The following is a 10,000-nucleotide window of genomic DNA, read 5'->3' as shown; positions in this document are numbered from 1 at the left end:
TCCCTCTCCCTCTCCCTCTCCTCTCTCTCTCTCTCTCTCTCTCTCTCTCTCTCTCTCTCTCTCTCTCTCTGGCTATCTGTCTACCCCCCCTCTCACTCACTCAAACACACACACACACACACACTCACTCATACACACATTCACTTTCTCTCTCTCTCTCTCTCTCTCTCTCTCTCTCTCTCTCTCTCTCCTCTCTCTCTCTCTCTCTCTCTCTCTCTCTCTCTCTCTCTCTCTCTCTCTCAGGCACACACACACACACACACACACACACACACACACACACACACACAAACACAAACACAAACACGCACACACACTTAATCACTCGCTTCCACCAACGTTTTATAACAGTATAAAAATTTCAGCATTTCGCGCATTCAACGCATGATATTTTACCCGACTATCCCTATACCGTGAACTTAAAAAAAAAAAAAAAAAAAAACGGCCCTCAAAGCAGCCATCGTCATTACACAAAGCCATCCTTCCGGGAGAGCGAGGCATAACGGGGCACAGAACGCGAAAGCTTTTTGTCGACGGGGCCACAGCACTCCTCCGTAATGGGGGGGGAGGGGGAGATAGGGTGGTTTTGTATGTATTTTTCGTCTTTGTTTTTAGTTTTTTAGTTTGTTTGTTTTTTTCGTGTGGTTTTATGGTCGGCGTGACCTTGCGTGCCGGGCCAATACTATGAAGGTCACGTTACACCTGTCCTCCTCCTCCCCTCTCTCTCCTCTCTACCCCTTCCCTCTGACCCCCCACTCCCACCCCTTATCGACGTCGATCTGTTGGCGAAGGGCAACGGGCGACGTCCATGTAACGAAGCAGAGAGAGAGAGAGTGAGTGAGTGAGTGAGTGAGTGAGTGAGTGAAAGTTTCAGACATACAGAGACAGACAGACAGACAGAGAAAGTGAGAGTGAGTTACAGACATACAGAGACAGACAGACAGACAGAGAAATTGAGAGTGAGTTACAGACATACAGAGGCAGACAGACAGAGAAAGTGAGAGTGACTTACAGACAGACAGAGAAAGTGAGAGTGACTTACAGACAGACAGAGAAAGTGAGAGTGACTTACAGACAGACAGAGAAAGTGAGAGTGAGTTACAGACATACAGAGACGGACAGACAGAGAAAGTGAGAGTGACTTACAGACAGACAGAGAGCGAAAGTGAGAGTGAGGGCGAGGAAGACGAGTGGCTAGTCGATAGCGATGGGGGCGTACCGTACCGCTGAAGAGGCTGTAGGCAGGCAGGCAAGCGTTTGACAACATTATGGTCGTTTCGGATCTGCATGTGATGGGATGGGGGGGGGGGTAAAGTGGGGTGAGGGGTGGGGGGGGGTAAGGAAGGGGATGGAGATTTGAAAGATTTTTATTTTTTTATTTTTTTTTATTTTATTTTATTTTTTTATTAATTTTTTAGGGAGGGGGTTAGGGGATTGTGATAGGAAACGTATGGAAATGGTGAAAGGACTGTGGGAAGACAGAGAATTTGGATAGTTTGTGCGAGAGAGAGAGAGAGAGAGAGAGAGAGAGAGAGGGTGGGAGAGAGAGAGAGAGAGAGAGAGAGAGAGAGAGATATCGCGCGCGCTTGAAAGACTACGCGCATTCAGTGATAAAGACTGACTGCTGTCACGTCCGAAAAAAATGGTGACCTTTCCACAGCCTTTTACAAATGACGAGATGGAAGCTTCCGCGCGAGGATACGCAGGCAGGCAAGCAGGCAGACAAAACAGACAGACAGACAGACAGACAGACAGCTCGGGGATCTAACCAAATACCAATAATTCAAAATGATATCGCCATGGGTACCAACCGACGATCGCATACCCTCCTTTCTTCGTTTCACACCATCCCCTCCCCCTCCTTTCTCCGTTTCCTTTCACTCCATCCCCTCCCCCTCCTTTCTCCGTTTCCTTTCACTCCATCCCCTCCCCCTCCTTTCTCCGTTTCCTTTCACTCCATCCCCTCCCCCTCCTTTCTCCGTTTCCTTTCACTCCATTCCCTTCCCCCCCCATTCTCCCCATTTTTTTTACCGATCCTTTCCATTTACCCTCTACCGTGGCCCATTCCTCTCTTCCCTTTCGCCTCCCCTCCTTTTGAGAAAATCGCATTTCTTATCGTTATTCTGTTGGCTTCGTCCCCTCTCACCCCTTTTTATTTGTTTACAGGTACCTGGTTCTCCGTCTTGTTTCCCACATGTTTCTGGTTCTTTTTTTATTATTTACTTATTTCGCTTTCTTGGTTTCGGTCTTTGGTCTGTGCCTTCTTTTCTCATTTGTCATTCCGCTTCATTTCTCCTTCGGTTCCTTCCTTTTTTTTTATTATTTACTTATATTCGATTCGCGATGTGTTTCCTCCTTGTCTCTTGGTCTGTTCACTTGTGCTATGTTATCTCTCTTACGATTCTTCCTTTATCGTATCCTTTCTACTCTCATGTCTTCCCCTCTCTCTCTCCTTCCTTCCTTTGTTATTTATTTCTTTATATTTGATTCGCGATGTGTGTCCTCCTTGTCTCTTGATTGTTCGCCTTTTTATCGTGGCTTATCTCTCTTGCGATTCTCTCCTCTCTCTCTCTCTCTCCCTCTCTCTCATCTCCCTCTCTCTCTCCCTCTCTCTCTCTCTCTCTCTCTCTCTCTCTCTCTCTCTCTCTCTCTCTCTCTCTCTCTCCTCTCTCTCCTCTCTCTCTCTCCCTCTCTCTCTCTCTCTCTCTCTCTCTCCCTCTCTCTCCCTCTCCCTCTCTCTCCCTCTCCCTCTCCCTCCTCCCTCCCTCTCCCTCTCCTCTCCTCTCCCTCCCACTCCCTCTCCCTCTCCCTCCCCCTCCCTCTCCCTCTCTCCTCTCGTGCTCTTCTTTCTTGATTATTCATTTGTCAATTATTCACCCTTTATTGTGCCCTTTCCTCTCTCCTCTTTTATCGATATCTGGCCTTCTGCTGACGTCACAGCGGCTCTCCCTCACTTGGTAACCGCGGGCCGTTGGTATTAAGTCGTCGTGTTGAGGTGATTTGGGGTGTTGATTTTCTCTTTTTTTTTGGGGGGGAAGGGGGGGAATTTGCAGTTGCAGGTTGATTGTCGTTAATGTTTTTTGAAGTCTGGATTTTAAAAAAATATAAATTTTCTTTTTCTTTTCGTTTTTTTTTGTTTGGATTTTTTTCCTTTTTCTTTTTTCTGTCTCTTTCTACTTTTTCGTTGTTGCTTCATATATATTTTTTTCTTCTTTCTTTTTCTGTCTGCTACTACTACTTTTTTTCGTTGTCTTCTGCCGCATCGTCGTTTTTCATTTTTCCTCTTCGTTCTGATTTTTATTTTCTTCTTTCTTCCTTTGTTTTTCTTCTTTTATTGTGCTTTGCGGGTCTCCCTTCCTTTCGGTGCTGCTTCTTTCTCTCTTCTCGTTTATCCTTTCAAGTTTTCCCCTTCTCTTTCTCTTTCGCTCGATGTCTTTCTATATTTCTCCCTTACTCTTACCCAACAGACCCTATCTTTGTATTTACCGTTCCTTTTCTTTCCCTTCTCTCTCTCTCTCTCTCTCTCTCCTCTCTCTCTCTCTCTCTCTCTCTCTCTCTCTCTCTCTCTCTCTCTCTCTCTCTCTCTCTCTCTCTCTCTCTCTATCTCTCTCTCTCTCTCTCTCTCTCTCTCTCTCCTCTTTTATCTCCGTCTTCCCTCGCTCTTCCCTTTTTATTCCCTATCTCGTTTTACATCCGGTGACGGTATGATCATTCTTGCTTATTTGTTTGTTTGTTTTTTATCCTCTGGACGACTTGTTTATGGCCACGGGGGTGTTTTTTGTTTTTGTTTTTCAGGGTAATGTGTTGTCCGAATAATTCGATTGACAATGCATGCAAACGCGAATTTTGGGGCGGGACGCGAGGTTAGACAAAGGGGTGTTGGGAAAAAAGATATTGTGAAAAGTTGTTTTTTTTAGTCCTTTATCGTAATTCCCTTTCTCTCTCCCTCCCTTTCTCTCTCTTTCCCTTTCTCTCTCCCTTTCTCTCTCTTTCCCTTTCTCTCTCTCCCCTTCTCTCTCTCTCTCCCCTTCTCTCTCTCTCTCTCTCTCTCTCTTTCCCTTTCCCATCTCTCTCTCTCTTCCCTTCTCTCTCTCTCTCCCTTTCTCTCCCTCTTTCCCCTTTCTTCTCTCGTTCCCCTTTCTCTCTCTTTCCCCTTCTCTCTCTCTTTCCCCTTCTCTCTCTCTTTCCCTTTCTCTCTCTCTTTCCCTTTCTCTCTCTCTCTTTCCTTTTCTCTCTCTCTTTCCCTTTCTACTCTCTCTTTCCCCTTCTCTCTCTTCCTTTCTTCCTTTCTCTCTCTCTTTCCCTTTCTCTCTCTCTTCCCTTTCTCTATCTCTTTCCCTTTCTCTATCTTTTTCTCTTTCTCTGTCTCTTTTCCCCTTTTTGTGTCTCTCTTCCCCTTTTTCTGTCTCTCTCTTCCTCTCTTCCCCTTTCTCTACCTCTCTTCCCCTTTCTCTTCCTCTCTTCCCCTTTCTCTCTCTCTCTCTCTCTCTCTCTCTCTCTCTCTCTCTCTCTCTCTCTCTCTCTCTCTCTCTCTCTCTCTCTCTCTCTCTCTCTCTCTCTCTCTTCTCTCTCTCTCTCTCCCCCTTTTCCTCTCTTTTTCCCCTTTTCCTCTCATTCTCTCTCTCTTCTCCCCCCTTTCTCCCTCACTTTTCCTCTCTCTCTCCCTCACTTTTCCTCTCTCTCTCCCTTCACTTTTCCTCTCTTTCTCTCTCTTCTCTCTCTCTCTCTTTCTCTCTCTTTTCCTCTCTCTCTCTCTCTCTTTTCCTCTCTCTCTCTCTCTCTCTTCCTTTCTCTCCCCTCTCCTTTCCTCTCTCTCTCCCCTTCCTCTTTCTCTCTCTCTCTCTCCTCTCTCTTTCCTTGTCTCTCTCCCCCTCTCTTTTCCTCTCTCTCCCTCTCCCTCCCTCTTTTCCTCTCTTCTTCCCTCTCCTTCCTCCCCCTCATCCTTCCCTTCTTTCCTTCTCATCCTCTCAGAGAATGTGGATGTGAATTAAACCACTTAACGATTCAGGAAATAATAGAACAACTACTTAATGTCTTGGCGGCGATAATTAAACCCTTTCTGTATTTAGCGTCGCAAAGTTGGCTTAGTGACAGCAGCGGGCGGCGGGTAGCAGGATATTCTCTGGGTTAATTATTTTTATTCTTCCTCTCCTCTTCTTTCTTATTCCTATTTCCCTATCTCTCCCATATTACTTAAAAAATATATATATTTGTGTATTTTTTGGTGGTGTTTTTATTTTGTTTTGTTTTGTTTGTCGGGATTAGTTATAGAATTATTGTTTTTGTTGTTATTATCTTTGTTATTATTATTTCCTGCCCTCTTCCTCCCCTTCCCTTTCCCTACCCCCACAACTTTCCCTTTCCCTTTCCCTTTCCCCTCAACTTTCTCTTCCCTTCCCCCCCTCCTTCCCCTTCCCTTCCTCTCCACATCCCTCCCCTCTTCCTCCCCTCCCTCTCCCGTTCCACTTCTTCTTCCCTCTTCTTCCTCTCCTCCCTCTCCCTTTCCCCTTCCCTTCCTTCATGCTCATTTCCCCTTCCCTCCCCTCCCCTCCCCTCCCCTCCCCTCCCCTCCCCTTTCCTCACCCCCACCCCCACCATATTTGAACTAGTCAGATTTCCATGGCACGTTAAAGTTGCACGGGAGGGCGGTAGTGGTGCGCGGTAGACGGTATACTGTGAGCTGACAGGATGCAGGCGTGGGAGATGAATCGATGTATTTTATTTTTATTATTATTATTTTTTTTTTTTGGGGGGGGGGGGTAAGGATGGGAGAGAATTGTAGTAATGATAAATGTTGGGAGAGAGGGAGATAGGGGAGATGGGAATGAGGGAAGGGGAAGAGGTATAGAAGTTGAGGGAGGGAGAGAGAGAAAAAGATGATGACAGAGAGACAGACAGACACAGACAGCCAGACAGATGATGGCAGAGACAGACACACACAGACAGACAGACGGACAGACTGGAAGAGACCCTTGATAAAGAGATTTTTGATAATCTTTACCGTTGTTCTTGTTATCCTTGTTATGTATAATTCATTTAGTTGCTTTTGACAGTGCCTCCGAGAAGGTTTATAGTCTTTGTTGTTACTATTCTTTTCTTCATCGTCTTCTCCTCATTCTTATAATTCTCCCCTTTTCATTCGTCTGCTCTTCATCATCCACCTTCTTCTTCATCTCCACCTCCTCCACCTTCCTCATCTCCTCCTCCTCCACCTTCCTCATCTCCTCCCACCTCCTTCTCCTTCATCTCCTCCTCCCACCTTCTTCTCCTTCATCATCTCCTCCCTCCTCCTCCTCCTCCTCCTTCCCCTTCTTCATCTCCTCCTCCTTCACCTTCTTCATCTCCTCCTCCTTCACCTTCTTCATCTCCTCCTCCTTCACCTTCTTCATCTCCTCCTCCTCCACCTTCTTCATCTCCTCCACCCACCTTCTCCTTCTTCATCTTCTTCATCTCTTCCTCCCACCTCCTTCTCCATCTTCTTCTCCTCCTCCTCCTTCTTCACCTTCTTCATCTCCTCCTCCCACCTCCTTCTTCATCTTCATCTTCTCCTCCTCCTTCTCCTCCTCCTCCTCCTCCTCCTCCTCCTTCGGGGCGTTAAAGTGGCAACAGAAGACAATTAAGACGAAGATTAAGATTCAGCATTATCTCGGCACGATCTTGACTTGGCATTCTGCGTGCGGCATGTTCACGTGTCCGCGGCGGCATTAATAAAGGAGGCATTTTGAATTTAAATATTTAGCGTAGGATGCGGCCTTCTATTTATAGGATATCGGGGAGGCATAATTTTAACCGCCCGATCCTTTCCGAAGGTTGAAGAAGGGATGGGGGAGTGATCGCGATTTTTTGTTTTGTTTATTTGTTGTTGTTGTTGTTGTTGTTATTGTTATTATTATTATCATTATCATTATCATTATCATTATTATCATTATCATTATTATTATTTTGATTTATTTATGTATTTATTTTTGTTTCGGTCTTGTCGGGGGTTTTAGGAAAATTAAATATGGAGGGGGGGGGAGAAAAAGAATCAAGTGTAATATCGGGAACAGAGCTTGCGGTGTTTTTTTTTTTCTTTTCTTTTCTCTTCGTTTCTTTTCGTTTCGTTTCGCGATCTGGTCAAGTATTCGTGTACGTACCGAGAGGCAGAGCCATTGCACCTGAAGTCAGCGGGTCAACACCCGAAATCGGTTATTTCTGGCCCTGAAGCCGGTGTTCTGAGTACCTGACAAAGGCGCAGAAGAAGGGAGAGGGAGAGGGAGTAGAAGGGAGGGAGGGAGAGATGGATAGAGAGAGAGAGTAAGAGGGAGAGGGAGTAGAAGGGAGAGAGGAAGAGATAGATAGATAAAGAGAGCAAGAAGGAGAGGGAGTAGAAGGGAATGAGGAAGAGACAGATAGAGAGAGAGAGAGAGAGAGAGAGAGCAAGAGGGAGAGGGAGTAGAAGGGAGGGAGGAATAGTTACATAGGGAGAGAGGGAGCTTAAGGAGAGGGAGTAGAAGGGAGGGAGGAAGAGATAGATAGATAAAGAGAGCAAGAAGGAGAGGGAGTAGAAGGGAATGAGGAAGAGACAGATAGAGAGCGAGAGAGCAAGAGGGAGAGTGAGTAGAAGGGAGGGAGGAAGAGATAGATAGATAGATAGATAGATACAGAGCGAGAGAGAGGGGGGGATAGGGCGTTCTGAGTACCTGAACTCGTGGTGGGGTGGGGTGGGGGGGGGCGTTTTCAGGATAACTAGTGCGACGGCTTTCTCTGACCTTTTCTCAAGATTCCCAAAATAGCTGAAGTTGACCTTATCCTTCCCACCGGCTCGTAGCGAGTGTGACCGTCTCTGCCGTCGCCCTGGGGAGATTATTTTTACCTCTGTTCGATATTTATCGCCTTGTTTCCCTTTCCCCCCACCCCCTCCCCCTCCCCTCCCCCTCCCCTCCAGAGTTTTGTTTGTTTTTAGTTTCTTTTGCTACAGGTTTTTTTTTCTCTCTTCTCTTTTTTCCTGTCGGTTTCGTTCTCTTTTTTTCTCTCTCTCTCCCTCCCCCCTCTCCCCTTCTTTCTCGCTCTGTATCTATCTATCTACCTCTTCCTCCTTCCCTTCTACTCCCTCTCCTTCTTGCTCTCTATCTATCTCTTCCTCCCACCCTTCTACTCCCTCTCCCTCTATCTCTTCCTCCTTTCTACTCTCTCTCTCTCTATCTATCTGTTCCTCCCTTCTACTCCCTCTCCCTCTTACTCTCTATCTCTTCCTCCTGCCCTTCTAGTCCCTCTCCTTCTATCTCTTCCTCCCTCCCTTCTACTCCCGCTCCCTCTCTATCTCTTCCTCCCTCCCTTCTACTCCCTCTCCCTCCCTCCCTTCTACTCCCTCTCCCTCCCTCCCTTCTACTCCCTCTCCCTCCCTCCCTTCTACTCCCTCTCCCTCTCCCTTCGTCTGCGGCTTTGTTATTCTCGGGCCCACATGGAAAGAGCGATCCAGCATTTTGTTTCCAAGGCGGTAACATTGTTATGGGAAAGGGGGTAGGGGGAGGGGGAGGGGGAGGAGAAGGGGGTTCCCGGGTGATTAGGTGCCTTTCACAGGTCCTCTTTATCCTCCATCCTGCCTCTCCCCTTTACTCCTTCCTTCCTCCTCTCTTCTTACCTGTTCCACCCTCCCTCTTCTTTCTCCTGTCTTCCCTACCCGTTTCCCCCCCCACTCCTCCCTTTCTCCCTATCTCTTCCTTCCCGCGCGACCTCTCTCTCTCTCTCCCCCTCTCTCTCTCTCTCTCTCTCTCTCTCTCTCTCTCTCTCTCTCTCTCTCTCTCTCTCTCTCTCTCTCTCTCTCTCTCTCTCTCTCTCTCTCTCTCTCTCTCTCTCTCTCTCTCTCTCTCTCTCTCTCTTTTGCTCGCCCCAGTGATCACCGCAGCCATTCGAGAGAAAACACCCAAATCCGGTAATATATTGCAATGGGAAAGAGGTAGAGGAGGTAGAGGGGAAGGGAAGGGGGAGGGTAAGAGGAATAGGGGAAGGGGAAGGGAAGGGGAGAGGGAAGGTAAGGTAAGGGATCGAGGGTAGGAATGGCTAAGCCGGCTGGTGAAACCCACCACTCTGCCTAGCTCTTCTTTCTCCTTCTGTTTATCCTCTTCCTCGTCCTTTTCCCCTTTCCTCCCATTCTTTCTCTTCCTTTCCCTTTTCCTCCGCCTCTTTCTCCTCCTCCTCCTCTTCGATCTCCTTCTCCATCCCCTCCGTTTCTTCCTCCTCCTTCTCCATCCCCTCCGTTTCCTCCTTCTCCTTCTCCAACTCCTCCATCCGCCTCCCCCTTCTTTTTTCATCGCCCTTCCCTCTCTCGTTATTTTCCTCCATTTATTTCCTAGGCCTTACTCTATACTGCTGCAGGTCATTTGCTTCATCTGCAGTAGGTTTGGGAAGTTTATTTTCTCTCCACTTTGGCCTCGTTTCGTGCGTGTGTGTGTGCGTACGTGCGTCTGTGTGTGTTTAAATGTGTGCGTGCGTGTGTGTGTGTGTGTGTGTGTGTGTGTGTTTAAATGTGTGCGCGCGTGTGTGTGTGTGTGTGTTTAAATGTGTTGGTGTGTGTTTGTGTGTGTGTGCGTGTGTGTTTAAATGTGTGCGTGCGTGTTTGTGTGTGTGTGTGTGTGTGTTTAGATGTGTGCGTGCGTGTGTGTGTGTGTGTGTGTTTGTGTGTGTGTGTGTGTGTGTGTAAATGTGTGCGTGTGTTAAAATGTGTGCATGTGTGTTTTTAAATTTGTGTGTGTGTTTAAATGTGTGCATGTGTTTTTAAATTTGTGCGTGTTTAAATGTGTACATGTGTGTATGTGTTTACATATGTGTGTGCGTGTGTGTGTGTGTGTGTTTAAATGTGTGTGTGTGTGTGTGTGTGTGTGTAAGTGTGTGCGAGTGTTTCTGTCTGTCTGTCCACGTATGTCTTTATGTACGTACAGTTATGTTGGGATTTTTATCTTATTTTATTGGACACTGCAGAGAGAGAGAGAGAGAGAGAGAGAGAGAGAGAGAGAGAGAG

At 47.0% G+C, this 10,000-nt stretch overlaps 2 protein-coding genes across 4 annotated transcripts in view; one reads left to right on the top strand and one right to left on the bottom strand.

Moving 5' to 3' along the window:
- Pask (PAS kinase) overlaps nt 1-10,000 on the top strand; it is a 129,650-nt gene that overhangs the window by 7,461 nt on the left and 112,189 nt on the right. The gene's annotated exons all lie outside the window — the stretch shown is intronic.
- LOC113818106 (solute carrier family 25 member 32) overlaps nt 1-10,000 on the bottom strand; it is an 88,604-nt gene that overhangs the window by 45,579 nt on the left and 33,025 nt on the right. The gene's annotated exons all lie outside the window — the stretch shown is intronic.

This window comes from Penaeus vannamei, chromosome 37 (assembly GCF_042767895.1).
Source record: "Penaeus vannamei isolate JL-2024 chromosome 37, ASM4276789v1, whole genome shotgun sequence".
NCBI lineage: Eukaryota > Metazoa > Arthropoda > Malacostraca > Decapoda > Penaeidae > Penaeus > Penaeus vannamei.
This window is presented reverse-complemented; position numbering and strand designations above follow the sequence as displayed.